Source organism: Phacochoerus africanus, chromosome 6 (genome assembly GCF_016906955.1).
Source record: "Phacochoerus africanus isolate WHEZ1 chromosome 6, ROS_Pafr_v1, whole genome shotgun sequence".
NCBI classification, from domain to species: domain Eukaryota; kingdom Metazoa; phylum Chordata; class Mammalia; order Artiodactyla; family Suidae; genus Phacochoerus; species Phacochoerus africanus.
Genome location: NC_062549.1, coordinates 127456545 through 127474748, shown reverse-complemented (window position 1 = coordinate 127474748; position 18204 = coordinate 127456545). Strand labels below are relative to the sequence as shown.

The 18204-nt window shown below is 50.2% G+C and overlaps 1 protein-coding gene across 1 annotated transcript in view; it reads left to right on the top strand.

Moving 5' to 3' along the window:
* The first annotated feature begins 390 nt into the window (after positions 1-390).
* Positions 391-18204, top strand: part of LRRC8B (leucine rich repeat containing 8 VRAC subunit B) — a 69034-nt gene continuing 51220 nt past the window's right edge. Inside the window, exon 1 of the mRNA XM_047785344.1 lies at positions 391-558. The gene's annotated coding sequence lies outside the window, so the exon portion shown is untranslated. The remainder of the gene's footprint in view (positions 559-18204) is intronic.

The window sequence follows — 18204 nt, the reverse complement described above, 5'->3', positions numbered from 1 at the left end:
GCCCCAAGCTGCTCGGCCGCCCCCGGGGACAGGCCCCGGTGTTCCGAGCCCCGGGAGGAGCGGGTGCGGTGCAGCCTGCACGCCGGGGGCCGTGCGGCGCGGGCAGGGCGGCCCCAGGGCGCGCTCCCGGGCGGCGGCGGCGGCGGCGCCTCGTCTCCATCGGCTCCGAGGGGCGAGGCCCCGGGCCCCGCGTCCCGAGGCCGGGCGAACGACCGGGCCGAGGCTGCTGCCAGTCTACCCGCGGGAGCAGCGGCCAAGGCAGCCGCGGCCGCTCCGCCCCCGCCGCCGCCGCCGCCGCCGCCGCCGCCGCCGGCCCCGCCCCGGCCCCTCCCCCTTCCCCCGCGAACTTAGTCAGCGGTTCGCGCCGCGGCGCCCCGATTGGCCGGCGGAACGCGCCGCGTCACAATGGAGCCGGTCGGAGGCGGCGAGCCGGGCAGCGCCGGGGCTTCCCGCTGAGCCCGCAGCCCAGGCGGCGAGGAAGTGCGGCGCGGGGCCGCCGCCGGCCCGCCCGGAGCGGCGCGGGGCGAGCGCAGGGAGCGCCCGGGCCGGAGCGCGCAGGTAGGTCGGGCCGGGACGTCCCCGGTCGCGAAGGAGGCGCCGAGGGGAGCCGGGAGGTGGAGGCGGAGGACCGGGTGAGCGGACGCAGCAGGTGGAGTTGGCCGAGCAGGTGCGGTTACCTGTGCCCGCCTCCCCTGCGAGCCGGGCCTAGCGGACAGGTGGCCGAGCCAGAGAGACGAGGCGGTGCTTCGCCGCCCCCTGGTCCCCGGCAGAGAGGGAGTGAGCCCCCTGAGGGCACCTCTCCTGGATGCGGGGTCATCCGGGCAGGCGGAGGGGGCGGCCGCGACAGGGCGGTCCACGCTTTCCGCAGGAGCCTCGGAGCCGCACCTGCGTGTGCGTCCCCCCGGCGGTGCGGGACCCGGGCTGGAGGCTCGCCCGCGCCGCCCCCCCTCCCCCCGCCCCGGGTGAGCAGACCCCTGCGCTCGGCTCCCTGGTTGGCTCCTTTCCTCCTGCCGCTGTTTGTGAGCAGACACTTACTCCTCTTGGGACCCCTGCAGTGGTTCGCCTGCAGTTTGATGGTGGGGTTGGCGTGTTTGAGGGAGAGGAGAGCATCTTGCCGTTCGCAGAGAGAAGCTAAGAGTTGCCCCGTCCTGGGCTGCAGCTGAGCAGGTGCTGAGCTGAGAGGGCAGAAGGGAGGAGGCTCCGTGTTGGCTCATCACTCCGGTGACTTCCCAAAGTCCATAGGTTGCTTTTGGTCAGATGACCTTTGTGGAAGCCTTCTTTGCGGTCAGAAGGACTCCCTCTCAGCAGCTCCCTCCCCACCTTCCAAGAAGAGGACAAATCTAAATTTAAAAACAAAAACCCACCCGTGTGAACTTCCTTGAACAAGTTCGCCTTGCCAAAAACTTTTATTAAAAGTCTGTAAAAAGATAGGTATGACATTTTTAAAATTGAAGCTATGTAGCCAACTTAAAATAGGCCGTGTCCACTGCTTTCTAAGAGGAAATGAAATGGCGTGTGTCTATCAGACGAAGTCTCCTAAGCCCAAGTATTAGGCTGCAGTACCCAGAAGCAGCCAAGCTGCGGAATAATTATTTAACAATTCCAGTACCTTCCCTCTGTTCAGGCTCTGCCTCCTGAGAACCCCAAATGCTCTTGGAATTGTGAGTGCCAAAGTGACTTCCTTTGGCCCCTGGCTTCCCTAGGGGACAGCTTCACCCCTGAAGGAATATAAAATGACAGCCAGTCGCACAACAAACTGAGCCTGTGTGATTTAAAAATATAGGCCCTGGAGTTCCCTTGTGGCTCAGTGGGTTAAGGAGACGGCATTGTCAGTGCGGCAGCTTCTGTCGCTGCTGTGGCCGGGGAACATCCACATGCTGCAGGTCCTACTAAAAAAGAAAAAAGAAAAAAAAAGAAAAAGAATATAAGCCCTAACATGACTGATATTACTCAGTTCAACTAGTGAAGGGGTCAGAGTTGTCACTGAGTGTACAGATGGGTCATGGCACGTGGATCTGCTATCCACCTACTACATGTTAGAGTTAAATTTACTACCCTTAGAAGTTTGTTCTGTTTTTCTCTAATGGGAAAGGTGTTCCAACATGTCCCACCTAACATGAATCTTCTCACAATGGGAGAGACTTCATTTGATTAATTGTTAGGACTTGCTTTTTTAAAGCGAGTTCCCTTGGTGGCCTAGCCAGTTACAAACCCGAGAGTATCCCTGAGGATGCAGGTTCCATCCCTGGCCTCCCTCAGTGGGTTAAGGATCCAGCGTTGCCGTGGGCTGTGGTGTAGGTCGCAGGCCTGGCTTGGATGCTGCGTGGCTGTGGCGTAGGCCTGCAGCTGTAGCTCCAATTCGACCCGTAGCCTGGGAACTTCAGATGCCGCAGGTGCGGCCCTAAAAATCGAAATGAAAATAATTGTGTGCTTGTTTAAGACGATTCCCCTCCCCCATTGCTGTCTCATTCTGCGGATCCTCCTAATGAAGGCGTCAACATTCGCGAACATGAAAAGGACCCGAATCAGTGTCACTGGAAAAGGATACCAGGTCCTCCAAGGTTTCTTTAAATAGAGGGTTTTTTTTTTTCCCTTAAGTTTTATTGCAGTAGAGTTGCTTTACCACAGCATGCTGATTTCTGCTGGACCACAGAGTGATCCAGTTATCCATGTACACACAGTTCAGATTCTTTTCCCGCATAGAGCATCCCAGAATCCTGGGTCGAGTGCCCTGTGCTAGACCGCAGGTCCCCGTTGGCCTGTCATTCCTTGTACCTCGGTGCGCATACACCAGTCCTGAACCTCCAGGCCATCCCTCCCGCCCCCACCTGTTCCCTTTGGTAGAGCAGTTTCAGGTTCACAGAAAAATGGAGAGTAAGTGCACTGAGTTCCCCTCTAGCTGCCACCCTCATGCACAGCCTTCCCCATTCTCAGCATCCCCCACCAGAGTGGTACATTTGATACAATCTGTGAACCTGCACTGAGACATCATTATCACCTAAAGACTGTAGATAGACTGCCCTTCACGCGTGGTGTGGTACATGCCATGGGTTTGGCCACTGTATCGCAACATGTATCCACCACTGTAATATCAGAGTGCAATACTGTATCACATTGTCACTGCCTTAAAAATCCTCTGTGCTCCACCTGTTGGCCTTCCTGCCTCCCTAGCCCCCGGCAACCACTGCTGTTTTGACTGTCTCCAAAGTTTTGCCTTTTCTAAAATATCATATAGTTGGAGTCAAACAGTCTGTAGCCTTTTCGGATTGGCTTCCTGCACTTAGTATTATGCATTTGCGTTTCCTCCGTGTCTTTTCTTGGCTTGATAGCTTATTTTCTTTTTTTTTTTTTCTTTTTGTCTTCTCTTGGGCCGCTCCCGCGGCATATGGAGGTTCCCAGGCTAGGGGTCGAATCGGAGCTGTAGCCACCGGCCTACGCCAGAGCCACAGCAATGCGGGATCCGAGCTGCGTCTGCAACCTACACCACAGCTCACGGCAATGCCGGATCCTTAACCCACTGAGCAAGGGCAGGGATCGAACCCGCAACCTCATGGTTCCTAGTCAGATTCGTTAACCACTGCGCCATGACGGGAACTCCGATAGCTTATTTTCTGAATGACATTCCCTGATCCCTCCAAATTTTTTTAGACTGTGGGTATTTTCCTGCAGTGCCTTGAAATTGGTGATTTTTGTTTTGTTTCCTAGAGTTGACGAGTGGAAATATCTTAGTATGTAGAAGATTATTGTTTGAGGCAGAATTTTTATTTATAAACAAGTTTTTATAATTTTAAAATCCTTTTTGATGGTATCTGAGTAATTATTGTTTCCTTTTTTGTTTTTTTTTTACTACCCATAAAAAAAAAAATAGCCTATCTGATCTAATCTCTGATGTTCATTGAGTATCTCTCACGTTGACTTCCCCAATTTTATTTTTGTTTCTTTTCTCCAGCACCCTTCTAGGACACACCGGTATTAGCAGAAACAAACGTGTGCCGAGTCTGTCATGTTTCCCCAGCCTCGGTGGCATGGTTTTCATTGCTGCTCTACAGCATGGCCCTTGCTGCTTTTGTGACTCAGGGTGCGCAGGTGCTCTGCAAACAGTTCAGAGCCATGACCACTGGAAAGGAATCTGGGAGGCCCAGTTAGCGTGTAGAATTTCTTTAACCAATTGTAGAATGCATTCATAATTTGTCATGTCAGTTTTCATATTGCTGCCTTTCATTTTATCACTATTGCCCCCTGGCATTTTATGCCCCATCTCTATTTCCTGAATGTCCTGCATACTTTTATTATACTTTTTTTTTTTCTGGTACTTAAAATGTCTTTGGCAGCCATACCTTATTTTTCCTTTTTCTGGCTCATTAAGACTGAGCTTAAGTAAAATTAGGGCCCAACTCCAGTCCCCGAATCTGCTGAGTTCTTATCAGTGCAGTTCATTTAGAAATCAAACAAAGGGTAATAACAAACGCGCTGTTCTATGACTTCCTCTCATTTAGGACTCTGCTCAGTTGCAACCCAATTTAAATTCACTTCTTCGATGCTGCTAGGAACTCATGTGAAGGAAATGCATACAAATTAGTTGTCAGAGCTTCGACCTTGACCTTTCCTTTGGCCTTTGTGGTCCTTATGCTGCCTTTGATATGGGTCACGTGACTCTGCATGTCCCATTCCAGACTGTGTATCTTTGAACTTCATCTCCGGCCTCTTCGGTTTCAGGGTTCCTTGTAACTCTGCCTTGTCGGTCCTGTCCTGTGGTGTGTTTCTGCAGCGCTCAGTCCCCGGTCTACAGCTTCTTCCAGAGACATTACCAGCTGTTCGGTTGCTCTTCTCCTCTTTCCAGCTCCATGCAGGTAACTGAGCTCTTCCTCTGTCCCCCGCCGATGGCGACTAAGTTCTTGACCCTTGAGCAGAGTAGCATGTGTCCTTTGATTGTCTCTCGGGCATGCAAATTTGAGAGCGTAGTCGAACCTGGGTTCCGTTCTTCTGTCAAATTCTTTTCAGTACTTTTACACTCCAACCCCTGCCCCTTATCTCCCGTAAACCATCCGAAGGAGTTCTTCAGGCTTCGACTTAAGAGCACGGACTTGGAAGACTGATGGACCTGGGTTTGAACCCTACACTGTCACCTTGGGTGCGTTGCTAGATAAGCTGTCATTAGCTGCCAGTTACAGAGACCACAAGGAACAGTAGCTTAAGGAAAGTCATGGTGGTTTCACTTTCACATTAAAAAAAAAGTTTAGCGAGAGAGAATCCAGAGCTGGTATTGCTGTTTCACAAATCTCCTGAGACCTGGGCTGCTTCCCCCTTTTAGATCTAGCAGGCGTCACATGGGGCCTTCAACGTCATGGTCCTCCGTGGAGCTTCCGCTGTCACATCCAGGCACCAAGTGTAGGAAGGAGGAAACAAGGAAGGAAAGAAACGGGAAACGCTCGAGCCGATGGTCTCTAAGGAAGTTTCCTGGGGGTTGTCACACCCTTGCTGTTACATCTCATTGACCGGAACTCAGGACCTGAGCTCCCCTGGCTGGGAGAGACACGGGAATGCTGTCCTCTTTCTGGATGACCTTGGGCCCAGCTCACACATGGAGGGATCTTGGAGTTCCCGTCGTGGCTCAGAAGAAACAAATCTGACTAGTATCCATGAGGCCGTGGCTTCGATCTCTGGCCTCGCTCTGGGTTAAGGATCCCGCGTTGCCGTGAGCTGTGGTGTCGGTCGCAGACATGACTCGGATCCCGTGTTGCTCTGGCTCTGGTGTACGCTGGCAGCTATGGCTCCAATTCGACCCCTAGCCTGGGAACCTCCATATGTCGCAGGGGTGTCCCCCCCCCAAAAAAAAAGGCCATGGAGGGGTCACATCCTTGGAAGAAAGAGGGGAGGGAGCGCTGGAGTGGCAAACACCACGGTGAGGCTATGCCTCTTTTTTTTTTCTTGGTTATTGTTACCCATCTTACAGGGTCCATACGATGAAAAGAAATACTGACACGAAAGCATCTAATACAGTGTCCAGCATAAAATAAGCTCTCAGTAAATGTTAGTTCATAGGCGTCTAAATCCCGTTTTAAACACCTGCCCAAATGGTGGCCCTAGACTGCAGTCCTGTCCCGCCTCATGGGCGGGAGTGACGTCATGACTCCATGTCAGCAGTGATTTCTTAGCCAGAAGTGCAGCTTAGGTTTAAACAGCTCTTGGAATCACGAAAACCCAGACGTGCGTTCTGGCTCCGGCACTGCCTCGGGGTGTGACCTCAGCCTCTCGCGTCCTCAGTGTCCCCATCTGTAAGCGGGGCTTCAGATTCAGATGTGAGGCTTAAAGGAAAAGCAGGTTGCATAGAGAGTGCCTAACAGACCAGGCTGGGCCTATGCTGAGGGATGCTTGTTGAAAATGAGCTCTCATTCCATTTTTTTTAAAAAACGTGTTAGAATTAGTCATCTCCAGACACATCCAAATGAGTGTTATTAAATTTTTAGTCACACTTTTTGGGCTAAAAATCAGCTCCAAATCAGCTTAAACCCAAATAAATAGCAGCAAAGTCTTTTCATACGCATATATATTCTTTAAAATAAAAAGTAGAATAGCTCCTGTAACCTGCTTCAGCCTCGACGTGAATGATTTCTGTCAGATCCACTCTTCGGAAGAGGAACGTTCCACCAAGGAGTATATTCCACAGTGTTTTTTTCAGCAGCTGTTTGTTAAGCACCTACCGTGTGCCAGACCCTACGCTAGGATCTAGGGACACAGTGATAGCAAAACTGCACACGTCCTCTGTGATAGCAGGTGACTAGGGGAGGCAGGGCATCCATCACTGGAAGTAAGCGAAACGTTGCCACTCCCCAGCTTGTTACCAAAGAGCCGTACAGGTGCCATCAAAGTGTGTGCCAGCATCTTGTGGTCGGAGGTGGAATGGTGACTTTAGAAAGAAAAAGTTGGCCGGTGAGCTGAAGTAAAGGGATGCTGTGGTTTGAAATGAGCTCACACAGGAGGTGAGCCTGCCCCAGGCACAGGTCAGAATGAGCCACAGGGTTCCAGCACCTTCCAAAGGAGGCATTCTTTAAGTGTACGTAATATATAACTTCTCAGTGCGATGCTCTGAAAGGGGCCACATCATTTGGGAATAATTTAATTCTCTTAAAATTCATTCACGCTGGATAGGCAAACTCTACATTCAGGTACTTTTTTGGGACACAACCAGGAGAATCATCGGAGAAAGTTGACTGGAAAGTAGGATCTTTTCAGAAAGGGTCAGAGGGTTGATAGGCATCACCCTTGGCAAGTGGAATTGGAAGCCCTTTGGCTAAATGGTGGCATATGAAAGACTGCTGGCAGAAAAACAGGTAGCCTGCAGAACAGCAGTGGAAGGTGACCACAGGATGGGAGGCGTGGGCAGTGTGTTGCGGAGAGCTGGCTGGACTGCTGGGCTTGGGATGCCCACTTCGAAGCCAGCAGGCAGCCCAGCCCCTGTTCTTTCCAAAGCTTTCCATTTCGCTTAGACAGGAACCCAGCTTGGCACGTTGGCAATGGGGTACCATTTTTCCTTGTCTGGTCCAGCTGAGCTGATGGAGCATCCTCTGGGGAAAATGTTGCCCCTCTAGACCCTTTGAGGGGCCTGGGGAGTGGCCAGAAGCCTCTGCTCCCAGGTACCCTGGGAGAGCCAAGCCGCCTGCTATTGGACTGCAGGTTGTTTCTTGCTTGGAGTTGAGACATTTAAAATGAATTCTGGAGTTCCCGTCGTGGCGCAGTGGTTAACGAATCCGACTAGGAACCATGAGGTTGCGGGTTCGGTCCCTGCCCTTGCTCAGTGGGTTAACGATCCGGCAACGCCGTGAGCTGTGGTATAGGTTGCAGACGCAGCTTGGATCCCGCGTTGCTGTGGCTCTGGCGTAGGCCGGTGGCTACAGCTCCGATTGGACCCCTAGCCTGGGAACCTCCATATGCCGCGGGAGCGGCCCAAGAAATAGCAAAAAAGACAAAAAAAAAAATGAATTCTGTTCATCTGAAGATTTTAAAGTTGTTCTCTCTAGGCAGAACTAAAGGAGTTTGTTCCTGGCCCTATTTCAGTGCTGAAATAGGCAACTGAGCAAAGATGCGTCTTTGAAAAGTGTGTGAGTCATGATGCAGTTTCTAGCCACACAGCGTTAGGCTTGGTGGGCAGGTGCCAGTGTGGTTAGGCTCGGCTTACGCTGCCCTGAGGGGCCGCAAGCCTTTCCCCTCGACCCTCCCAGGAATGCCCTCATGGCTGGGGCTTCTGGGGGCTCCCCGCTTGCCCTATGTTTGGGATTCCTCCCGCGGGGCGCTCCAGCCTTGTTCCTACCTCGGGGACTTCTCAGGTGCTGCTCTCCGCCTGGCCCGCTCTTCCTCTATGAATCTGTATCACCGCTTCCTTCTCTGCGGAAGGTCAGCTCCAGTGGGACTCAGGGGCGCTTTCCCTGACCTCGGATAAAGTACCCCCGCCTGACCCATCACAGTCTCTCAGGCCTCGGTTTAGCGTTTGCTAGATTATTGATCTATTCCCACCCCGCCCCCACAGACCAGAATTTAGGTTCGGGGAAAGCACGGGTCTTGTCTCTCTTGTGTCTACTCTTAAGCTCACGGGTGGCAAACTCGCACATTACCCCTTGTGATTCTGGGCACAAAAAAGGTGCCCCTTTGAACATAAAGTGGGGATAATATCACCTGTGCTCCCTGCCTGCTAGAACCAGCCAGAGTCTAGGGGTAGAGTACCAAAGACACTTTCTCCCAGAAAACTTTCTTGCAAATAGCAATACCATTTACCCAGTGACTTCACCCCAAATACTTAGAACTCATCCTGGGCTTCTCTTTGCTCCATTCTCCCTTAGACAGTGGTGACCCGTCTGTCCGAGGCCGTGCCCACCGGCACCCCGTTTTCCCAGCCACTTGATCGCCTTGCGCCTTTTCCGGGACTGCTGCTGACTGCCTGTGACAGGCAGTGCCCCTCGTCGTCTCTCCTGTCTTCCACCCTTCAGCCTCTCTGTCTGCCCTGCAGACAGTCATCACCGTCGGAGGCAGGTCGCATCCCACCCCCGCGTGGTCAGCTCCAGTGGGACTCAGGGGCGCTGAGCCTTTAATGACTTGCTTTGTCGCAGGATCCAGTCCCGGCACCTTGGAGAGCCACGTGATCGTCTTCCTCCGTCTACTCTCTAACTCGCCAGGCCCCCTCTCGCCTCTCACCCCGTCGTTTCTCAGTCACCAACGCACGCACCGTGGACACAGTCACACCCCCAGGCACCACCCGCAACCCGGCGCCGTGCAGGGAGAAGGGTGCGAGGTAGCCGGATGGTTTCCTTCCGTGGCTCTTTTTCCTTCTCTCTCTGGGGTGTTCATATCCCCTTGTCAAACACCCACGCGTCTTTCAAGAGTCACTTCAAGTGTACTTGTTCGGAAAGACCATTCCAGACCCTTGCCCTCTGCCTGCCACTTCCAAGAGCTCCCCATCCCTTCTCCGTGCTGCCTCTGAGCCTTGGAAGCTTTCTGTACCTGTGCCAGAGGACACCCCTGCCTCTTCCTAGGTGCCCGCTCAGGAAGAAGGCTATTTTGTTCATCTCCTGAGCTTCCTGGGCCAGGCACTATCCCTGGCATGTGAACGGATGTGTGCGAAAGAATCAGGCAATAAAATTCAATATGCTTGTTATTTTGTCCCAGGCTTTGTCTCACTTAGGTGCTTTTGACTGATATTTGAAAATCTCAAACACCTCCTTGATGGTTAGAGGTAGGAAGAAGGGATATTGTATATTATGCTGTTAACCGATAGCAGTAGAATGGCCAAAGTAGTTTTGCCAATGAGCTGGTGTTTGTTGAACCTGTTTGCTGGTGTCCAGGGTTCTGGAGTTGGCCATTTGCAGGGGATGCTTGAGACCGCCTTTGGATTTCAACTGAAATAATCCTGGCTTTATCTTTCTGTTAGAAGTCAAAATTTTAGATGGTCAGCACAAGTTCTTGGCTTACAGGTGGTTTAAAACACAGTGTCTGAATGTTACTCATCTCGTATCCTCTGAATGGATTTTGAAACACTCTGTCCTGGCTTCGTATGTTTTAAAAATTAATGCCTAAACATCTTCATCATTATTTTAAATAGTTGGAAAAGATGGCACTTCTGATATTATATAAATATGGATTTTTAAAAACTATTTTTAATGTGCCCAGTGGAAACTAAATTAAGTAATAAGTGATTTCATATCTACCATGTCATCCACTTAAAAAAAAAAAAAAAAAACCCTAAATAAGCTGGTTTGGAAAAGGTGGGAATTTTAGAGTTGTTTCCTGTGTGGAACTCATTTCATTCCTCTTCGCCTATAAAACTTAATTGCCATGTAAGATTCTCATGTTTGAAAAGCGCTCATTGGTCACTGGATCAAACTCGAGTGACACACACATACACACCCTGTATCTACATTTGTTTTTTTTTTTTTTGTCTTTTTGCCATTTCTTGGGCCGCTCCCTCGGCATATGGAAGTTCCCAGGCTAGGGGTCGAATCGGAGCTGCAGCCACCGGCCTACACCAGGGCCAGAGCAACGCTGGATCCGAGCCGCGTCTACAACCTACATCACAGCTCATGGCAATGCCGGATCGTTAACCCACTGAGCAAGGGCAGGGACCGAACCCGCAACCCCATGGTTTCTAGTCGGATTCGTTAACCACTGCGCCACAACGGGAACTCCCTACATTTCTTTTAAGTCCTTGTGATAGTAAGGCTCTAGATGTTAAATAGAATTTCATTTGGGTTGAGTTATTATGGTTTTGGCTAATAGACAATTAAGCAGAACAAGTGTATTGGAATTTTGATGAATAATTATTAAGCACAGGTAAAATTTTATTAGAAAATAACTTCTCAATGAGATGTCTGGGGCTGAGGCTTAAAAATAGTTTTTTTATACATAGGTAGGTGTTACCGATTACTAAAGTGAGAGAGGCTTCACAACCACATCAAGTGTTTCTTTTCAGATGTAAATGCTTAAGACACCTTAATACATAAGTAAGTACATGGGAATGGAGGCAGTGTAATTATAGCTATTTTTTAAGCTGTCTGGCAAAAGTTACCCAGAGATTGATCGCAAAAATGATTGTCCACGTTCTATTGCCTGACAACTCGATGAGGTCTTCCCCCAGTATTTTTTGAAGCAAAGAAATGGATATTTTCCTCTGACCCCCGGAAGGATTTCTCAGTCTTGAAAGTCATTCACCGTGTTGACATCTGTCACCCCGTGGGTATTTCAGATGACCTTCACCTTGGGGCCTTGGAGTTTTACTTCTGAAGACAATGCACCACCTGCAAACTCCTGAGAACTGAGATAATTACCTTTCTTTTGGGCCATGGGGAGAGAATGACTGTGAAAAGAGAAACAGGGTGATGGCCAGAAAGAACCAGCTGGGCACCAGGTGTTCCAAAGCAGATATTTTTATTTTTAAAACAAATTGTTGGCCATACCCACAGTTTGCGGAAATTTGGGGCCCAGGGGGGATCAAACCTGTGCCATAGCAGTAACCTGAGCCACTGCAGTGACAATGCTGGATCCTTAACCCACTGAGCCACCAGGGAACTCCACAGATACTTTTAAATGAGGCTTAATTGGCCATCTGGAAATAGATCACCAAAACCAAAACATCCCCCCCCCCCAACCTTGGGCCCCATTTTGAAGAGCATCTGGTTTGGGCACCAAAGAAAACTTCAGTCAAACTAGCTATCAACTCTAAGGGAAAAGGCCTGTAATAGCCCAGTTTAAAGATGTGTCTTCTCGGTGGACAAGAACATTCAAGAGAGAAGGAACCTGGCTAGTTCATATCACTCTTTAAGAAGGACTTGATGGAAGCTAATTCGATACCAAAGTGATTGAATCACTATTATCCATGTTAAGAACATCCACTCATACTCTCTAGAACATTTAGAAATAGTACACAAGTTTTTTTTTTAAACCCGTTGGCCATGTCCTCATCACGCAGAAATTCCCAGGCTAGGGAGCAAACCCGTGCCGCAACAGTGACCTGAGCTGGAGCCGTGACAACGCCAGGTCCTTAACCCTCTGAGCCACCAGGGAGCTCCCGTTGGGTGACTCATTTCTAAGAACAACTCTTAATCCTGTCGAAAAGGTTTTTTTCTGCAGTGTTTTGTCAGAAATGCAAATTTCTTTCCCAGAGGAGGTTGCGAATTACATGCAAAAAGTTTCAGTGGCAGGCTAGGTTTGGGACATTTGGTTCTTTATTGAGTGATGTCATCTGAAGGGAGAGGACTTGAGCCTGACAGTCATCCTCTTGATTAGGAAGTTTTTTCTGGGGTCCTGCTGGATCCTGGATGCTCCTGACAGCCTGTGTGTAAGGACATGGTGCCGATGCCCTGTGCTCCTTCTGCCAACAGCTTGTAGCAAATCTCTCCGGAAACACAGGAACCCCCACCACATCACCTCCGATAGCACACACTCTCACATCACTGCTCAGGTACGCAAGCCTTTATGCTCTCATTAATCTCCTGCCAACCTGCAGGAGATGGGGCAGATGTTATCCCCCTGATATAAATGTGGAAACTGAGGGGGGGGGGTTGTTTTTTTTTTGTGTGTGTGGGTATTTTTTTGTTTGTTTGTTTGTCTTTTTAGGGCCACCTGCAGCCTATGGAGGTTCCCAGGCTAGGGGTCTAATCAGAGCTGCAGCTGCTGGCCTACAACACAGCCACAGCAACATGGGATCCGAGCCACATCTGCGACCTATACCACAGCTCACTGGATCCTTAACCCACTGAGCAAGGCCAGGGATTGAACCTGCATCCTCATGGACGCTAGTCAGGTTTGTTACCGCCAAGCCATGATGGGAACTCCTGGAAACTGAGTTTATAAAGGGATATGTGACTTGTCTCAGCAAACTCCACAATTTAGCTGCAGATCTGGCACCTGATGAGGCAGCTCTTTCTGCAGTATATTGCCTGCCAACTATTTTCTGTCTTATAAAAGGCTGTAAAGATTGGAAAACCTGCCTTCCTGTGATCATATGCAAATTAAGTAAGATAGGTATGCTCACAAAATGCTTAATAGAGTGCATTGCTCTTTGCAGGCCCCTGGATGTTTTAAAAAAGAAAAAAAAATGTGTTTGAATTTTGGGGTCTGCCATGCCTCATTTTATAGATGTAAAGGCATCACGCCAGGCACTGGGAATGAATTTAACAATGAAGAAAACAGAAAAAAACATTATTTTATTTTATTTTATTTTTTTGCATGGAGCATACATCCTAGAGGAGGAAAGAGAGCCAGTGAGCATATCCAACATACGGTTTCATGAAGAAAAAAGCAGCCAGAGCAGAGCTAGAGAGTGGTGGGGGGTTGGTGGTCACGGAGAGGGGCCGGGGCGGCCTCCTTTGGGTGAGGGCTTTTGAGGAGACTTGAATAGGGTGCTCACCTGAGTCTGAGCGCAGTGCCTTGAGTTTACTTGGGTAAGTTGACTCACGTCGTGGTTCTCTAGAGTTGTGTGGAGGAGACCTCAGAGGCTCTGTACCGATTTTTAACGTTTATGTGTTAGGTGCCCTTGAGGGGCTTTCCTGGAATAATCTACACGAGTGCATAACATTTTAAGCTGCCTTGAAATCATCCTTAGAACCCCTCCAGTTCATGTCCTTGTTCTATGTCCATTTTTCTTTTTACCGATGAGACATTCAGGTTGAGAAAGGCAAAGGGAAAAATCACCCGGCATCACAACTAGTTAGCATCTGGACCTAAAATTTCACAGAGTTATCCAGGCCTTTGCTGCTGGATTCTGTCAGGTGCCGGAGTGTTAAACACTCTCCAGCAACTTAGTCCAGAAAGCATCCCCTGCCTTTTTGCTTCGTACACCATTTTTATGTACGTAGAGAAAAACCTCCCAGGACGCTTATGTGGCTGGTGTGGCTCCTTTTCCTACTTCCTGACCAGTGACAACATAAATAATACCCCGAGTATTCCAAATGTCCCAGAAAATGATGAACACGGAGGACTCAGTCAAAATCAAATAGAAACCACCCAGACGGCGGTCTGGGAGTGGGGAGAGTTTTCTTACAGAGCTGCTGGCGGGGACTGGTGAGTCTCTGTACACACAGCAGGGGCTGGACGCCGGAAAGGCCTTGTCCCCCTTGAGCAGGGACAGCGACGACTCCCTGGGGTGAAACAACAGTCGCCCCCACCGCCCCACCCAGCAATTTCCTTTTGGATCATTTCATACAAAACCTTGGAAGACAGACTTGTCACTTTCAGGAAAATATTCATTGTATCAACTTATCTTCCCAGCCACACTTCCTTAGCAGATGTCTCAACTTTTAGTGCTACAGCGTCACCCCAGATTGGAAGTAGCAGTTGTCCACACTGGAATGCGGATGTGATTTCCGAAATTGGAGGCCGTGTAAAGGTCTGAATTTGCATACACATTTTTCTAATAAAATATATCCGGCTTTAAAACCTCCAAAGCTTAGCAACGCTACCTCCTACAAACACGGACACGTATTGAGTCTCGGCTGCTTTCTCCTGTTGGCCTCTTAAAGACAGAGCAAGCCTACTTTTCCCATTAGAAGGGTCCCTTCAGGTTGTGTTGATGGAAACATTCCAGCCTCTTCTCTCTTCACCAGTGAAAGGCCCTGTCTTCCATATTCCCCGTCCGCACCCTCATTGCTGGGTATTTCTAGCCTACTCTTCCATCTGTGCTCCTTGTTTCCATGGCGATGGGCACCATAGAAATAGAGAACAAAGCAGATATAATAAGCATCTCCTACATGGCCTAGGATGCTAAAGCGGGATCTAGGTTTTTTCAGGCATGGCTTTTTCTTTGTTGGTGGAGAACTGATCAAATCTACCCAACTGAGAGGGGGCGCTTGGGCCACAGGCGGATTCAGGCCCTACTTTGCCCATTGTTCTGCTCTTCACCAGCTCTTTCTTTACTCCTAGTCATGAAGGTGAATGGAGAACGTGGCAGCCTTTGGAGGGGCTGCAGTACAGACAGTAATGCCACAGGGCCAGCTACGGCAAAAGACACATCTGTGAAGCCTCCTGCGTGGGAGAGAATCCTGGGCTGGTGTGAAGGGTCGCCCGTCATTAATCCTATTGCCCGGTTTAGCACCGTTCCACTTAACCTTTCAAGAGAGCTGGGCCAGCTTAGGTTTTCCTCTCTCTAAGTCGCTTGGCCTGTATTAGACGTTTTGGAAAATTAAACCAAAATCTGTCTTGATCACTGATAGCTTTCAGTATTTGCGCCCCTCCATTGACTCTTCAAAAATAAGGGATTAAACTAATGTGCCCTTCGTTTGGTGCTTGTTTTAGAATAACAATGAAATATTTTCTCTATATTGTGGAAAAATAGTGCTTTTCCATAAGATCTGGGAGAAGGTGCGCATAGAGTTTTAACTTTCCCACACGCATGTCCGTTCTTTCATACGTTACATCTTTGGGTATCAGATGCTTAGACACCCGTCATGAAATACCCGAAGATGAAGTAAAATCGTCTAGTTTCAGTTCCATCTTCCAGACAATTCTTTTTTACTTTACCATTATTTTTAAGTTTGGCATCACTTACATTTTATGTGTATGTTTTATGCACAGGGAAAATAATTTAGCAAATGCTTTAGTGTATAAAGTCATGGGACATGAATCAAATTGTTGGAGCTAAAGAAGGTGAACATTCTCTGTATCTGCTGCATTGTAGCAGGAGGCCTAAAGTTCTTTTTGGCTGTAAATGCTTGTTTCTTCGGCCATGTGGGGCCTGCCTTTTTGCCTGATAAAACTGCATTTTGCTAATTTTATCTGTTGTAGTGGCTTCTCACTGTGATGTGAAAATGTGTTTGGAATCACCCTCACACTTGGAGTTTTTCAAGTCTATAAGCAGTGTAGCACAGCCCCATCAAAGTCAGCCTTTCCCTTTGGTGTCATGGACGCACAGGAGCCCTGCAGTGGGAGCTGGAACTCCCAGTGATGATTCTGGCTCCGTCTCTGCCTGGGCCGGGCTGGGAGATGCGTTTTTACCCCGTAGACAGCTTGCAGCTTCATCAGGAGGGGCCCGGGGAGCCCATGGAAGGTTTCCAAGCCGAAGGCAACGTTGGATTTGTTTGGGGGAGTGATGCTGGCCGCTGGATGAGGTGTGTTGGGGTGTGGGCAGGCGAGCAGGACCATGGGGTTGCCGCGGAGGAGGCTAAGATGAAAAACAGCTTGAGCAGGAGGACTGCAGGCTCCCATTTCTTTTCATCACAAGGACCCCGTGGAGATTTGTGAGCCCCCCTCTGCTTCCTGAAGTTTTTCTGCTGTTTCACCTAGAAGGACGGGATGAATTCCCCCTGATTATTTTGGGGGGCTCCCCAATTCCTTGTTTCAGATTATCAATGACTGCACATTGTATCAGCACACGTTTAAAAATCATAGCTTCTGCGGTGGATCGAATGTGTCTCCCGCCAAGTTCTTGGGGGAGTGAGGGGTTGGGCTCTGGGAGGTAATCTAGTCATGGGAGTGGAGCCTTCCAGGATGCGATTCGCAGATGCAAACTCTAGCATTTGGAGTGGATAAGCAGTGAGGTCCTGTTGTACAGCCCAGGGAACTATATGTACTCACTCGTGGTGGAGCATGAAGGGGGATCCTGTGAGGAAAAGAATGTCTGCCCGTGTATAGCTGGGTCTCCTTTGCAGCGGAAATGGACGGAACATTGCAAATCAACTATTAACAAAAAGAGAGTGGGATTAAAGAGACCCCCGACGGCTCCCTCGCCCCTCCGACCCTGTGTGGACAGGGCCAGCAGAGGTCCTTCTATGAGCCTGGACGTCAGCGCACAGCAGACACTGGGCCTCCTGGCGCCTTGATCTTGGGCTTCTCAGCCTCCAGCACGGTGACAAATGAGGGTGTGTGACGCCGCCTGCTCCGTGGGCGTTGGTGACAGCAGCCCCCGTGGACGAAGGCAGAGCGAGGGGACCCTTGGGAGCCCTTGTGCGTGGTCTGTGGGAAGAATAAGGAGTCTGCAGGGGGAGGCCTGCGGCGAGCGGGCCCTGGCTCCCCCAGGGCAGCTCCGTGGCTCCCCGAAGGCCGGAGAACTGGGCACTGTGGGCCGGGTTTGTGGGGAGAACGGAGCTGGTATTTGCGGGTGTCTCCTCCTGGGCGGGCTCTCGTTGCCATACCTGCTGGGCAGAGGGCGTGCCCACTGCCTCCGATGTTCTCATCAAGGTGGGGAGGCAGGCAGTGGGCCAGGCCGAATGATTTCTGCGTTACTGTAGTGCGGGCCTCGGGAGACCCTGAGCCCGGCTCGAGTTGGGGTGGACTCGGGGCCCCCTAAGGGTTCACTGTCTCAGGGGTGTCCCGACGTCGGCTGCTGCCCGGGCGCCTGGAGGGCTGGGTGCGGGCGCGCGTGTGGGGTCCGCCCTTCGTCTTATCCACCCGAGCCTCTTTTATTCCCCACAAAGGTCTGTTTGAAGACGATGCCCGTTCTTGCTAGCCTTCGGAGTCGATGCTTGGGTGGGCATAGAGCCATCCCATGCCACTGTCTCTTGCCTCATCTGTACTGTGGAGATAGCCTCGTGGAGCAGTTGGGAGCCTAAATGCCTTGACTGAGCTCCTGGGGCTCTAGAATATTTAACACGTGGTTGGCTTGTGATGAGGTTGCTTCCTCCACTGAGGGTCACAGTCTACTGAGCCTGTCAGAGGACCTCCGCCTCCCATCAGCTCCGTTGAGGGGTTGTTGGCTCTATCTCCCAGGAGGGACTGTGGGGGCCCATTCTTCCTGATTTGTCTTTTGATGATTTACAGTGTGTTGTCTCAGTTAACTAGGCTTAAATGGACTTTTTCCTGGTTCTTTTTAGAGTCACATGACTTCATGCTGGAAAACTAGGCTTTTGTATAATTATGGGTGATACGGGAAAGTACAGACACTTGAGAAGAAATTACAGCCGCTGTCCCAGGACCAGATGGGAAAAACCTCTACGTTTTTATTAGAGCCTGAAATTTGTTCAGTCCTCACAGTCTCTGAAAGTCAACTTTGACTTATTCAGCAAATGAACACGTCAAAAACGGTCCCTGTGTTTTTAATGCATCCTTTCTTAAGTGCCACACCCATGGCGTAGGGAAGGTCCCAGACCAGGGGTGGAACTCAAGCCAAAGCTGCGACCCCAGCTGCTGCTGGCAGGTGTTTAACCCATAGAACCAGAGCAGAAATGCCTTGATGCATCTTTGGAGATGTGCAGACTTTAACTTGGAAACGTCTTTCATGATAATCGA